This window comes from Lactuca serriola, chromosome 5 (assembly GCF_051521515.1).
Source record: "Lactuca serriola cultivar US96UC23 chromosome 5, Lser_US96UC23_V15, whole genome shotgun sequence".
Lineage (NCBI taxonomy): Eukaryota > Viridiplantae > Streptophyta > Magnoliopsida > Asterales > Asteraceae > Lactuca > Lactuca serriola.
The window spans coordinates 245,050,409-245,053,431 of record NC_136412.1 but is presented as its reverse complement, the minus strand read 5'-3'; positions in this window follow the sequence as shown (position 1 = coordinate 245,053,431).

Genomic DNA, 3,023 nt, shown 5'->3' with positions numbered 1-3,023 from the left:
ACATCGATCTTGCAGCGGTTATTTCTGAAGTTAATCTTGTGGAGTCCAATCCAAAGGAGTGGTGGATTGATACGGGAGCTACCCGTCATGTTTGCTCGAATAGAATGGTTCAGAAACTTCAAGGTTGTGGATAATGGTGACAAGCTGTTCATGGGAAACTCGACCACTTTTGATATCCAAGATGTTGGAAAGATTGTGTTGAAGATGACATCGAGAAGAGAGATAACGTTGAATGATGTATTGTATGTACCCGTAATTCGTAAGAATCTTGTGTCAGGTTGGTTGTTGAACAAGCATAGTTTTCGCTTAGTGTCTGAGTCAGATAAATTTGTGTTAACCAAAAAATGTGTGCATGTAGGTAAGGGGTATGTTGATAGGGGTATGTTCAAACTTTGTGACAACAGTCAACTTCGGGTCAACTCAAAGTCAACAAGTCAAACCAGTTGACTCAATTTGCCCTTGTATATTAGGGCTTACGTTATGAAATTACTGTATAACTTGATATTTTAATGAGAAAACATAATTTGGAAAATGCATGTGTTTAATTTTCCTTAGCCTTGATAGTGCTAAACAATGAATCAAAGCGATAAAACAATATTGCACACTCACCGGGAGTGTGTAGGGCACAACTAAAAACCAAGGTCCTCGTCCTCTTTCATGTTTTCAACTCCCTCGTAGACCTTAAAATTAGTTAAAAAGCACAACTAAAAACCAAAATCAAACTTAAAAGTTAAACCCTTTGATTATAAACCTCAAAAGTCAACCTTAAAAGTCAAATTTAAAAAGTTAAACTCAAAAGTCAAACTTGAAAAGTCAAATTTAAAAAGTTAAACTCAAAAGTTAAACTTAAAAAGTTAAAAACAACAGTCAAACTTGAAAAGTCAAACCGAAAAGCTAAATTTGAAAGTTAAAAAGTTAAATGAAAAAGTCAAAGTTTAAAATCAAAGGTCAAACCTGAAAGTCAAAATCAAAACTTTAAACAAAAAATCAAAAATAAAAGTTAAAAATAATTTTTTTAATTATTATTATTATTATTATTATTATTATTATGATTTTTTTATTTTAAATTTTTTTTATTTTGGATGAAAATGGAATTTAAAATTAAAAGGAATTGAATTTTGGGTTAAAAGTGTAAAAATAGTGAAACTTGCTGCGAAAAAGACTCTTTATGAATAAATATCGGAAAGGGTAAACCAAGAAGCATACTAGAAGAGTTGGTCGGACGCGTGGACTAGTAGGGAGGAGACCCGGGTTCGATCCCCGGCACCTCCACCTTCCTTTGCTAAGTTTTAATATGCGAAGGCTGATGCTACTGCGAAGCTGCCTGGAAGCGAGGACGAGGACCTCGGTGCGAGGTTGCTGAGTGCGAGGTGCGAACCGGAAACAATGCTCAGCAGTAAACTTCGAGCCGCAAGCTCGGGCCGTGAATGTTCGAGGCCTCGGGCCGTAACCTCTGACCGCGAACTCCTCGGACCGCAAACACCGGCCGCAAACACTTCGGAAACCCTAGCTGCTGGCCGCCACCCCTCGCTGATTACGACCAAAAACATCGATTTTCCGACTTTGAGGCTCCATAACTCGATCAAAAACCCATTTTTTATGAAAAATGCGAAGAACAAACCCCCCTTAATTTTCAGAGATCAATCCAAAAACGCAAGAATATTTCGAAAATAAGATCAAATAATGCTCCAAATCTGACAAAATTGACTGATACAACTTGGATCTGATACCAATTGTAAGTCCCTAAAATGCCTGTGTATCAATCAGATCCGTTTGATGGTGCGGAATCCCAATCAAACGGATGATGTCAGATAAAATAGAAGAGAAGGAGAAGGAGAATAATATGAATCTATGTATGAATTGATTAGAATGAAGATCCTGATACAAAAGATTCACACACACAAAACTTCTCTCTGGCCGTAAACTCTCTTCTGTTCATCAATCTTTACTCCTCACCTTAACACCTATATTTATACTTGGAGAACATGGGCCGGATAACATGGGTCGTAAATGGGTTTACAACCGTAAACACACCCGTAAACACCATACGGCCGCTCCTTCATTATCACAGAAAATTTCCATGGGCTCCTTTATGGCTGGCACAAATCCAAGGTCTCCAATGAAGTCCTTCAACCATATTGCCTCCTTTGACGCTTAGCTCGCTGCAATGTACTCTGATTCGCACGTTGAGTCAGCCACAGTTTCTTGCTTGGAACTTTTCCAAGTCACTACTCCTCCATTAAGGGTAAAGACCCAGCCTGACTGCGAACAGTAGTTGTCTCTGTCGGTCTAAAAACTGGCGACACTGTACCCTCACACTTTTAAGTCATCACTCCCACCGAGGACTAGAAACCATTCCTTGGTCCTCTGAAGGTACTTAAGAATGTTCTTGACTGCGGTCCAATGTGTTTTGCCAGGGTTCCCTTGATATCTGCTGACCATGCTTAAAGCGAAGGCCACATCAGGGCGAGTACAAGTCATAGCATATACAATTGAGTCAACTACGGAAGCGTAAGGTACTCGACTCATTTCTGCTATTTCTACTTCGGTACTCAGGCTTTGAGTCTTACTCAACTTGGCATTACTTTGGATCGGTAACTCCCCCTTCTTTGAATTCTCCATACTAAAACATTTTAGTACCTTTTCCAAGTAAGTATTCTGATTAAGTCCTATTATTCTCTTACTTTTGTCTCTCACTATCCTTATTCCCAAAATATAGGAGGCCTCTCCGAGGTCCTTCATAGCGAAGCACTTCCCGAGCCAGGACTTAACCTCCTGCAGTGTCGGGATGTCGTTTCCTATGAGTAGTATGTTATCGACATACAATACGAGGAAGCTAACTATACTCCCATTGGCTTCGACATATACACATGATTCATCCTCGCTTAGAAAACCAAACTCTTTGACTTTCTCATCGAAACAAAGATTCCATCTGCGAGACACTTGCTTAAGTACGTAAATGGACTTCTCAAGCTTGCACACGCTATTGGGATGCTTTTCATTGACAAAACCCTCAGGTTGAG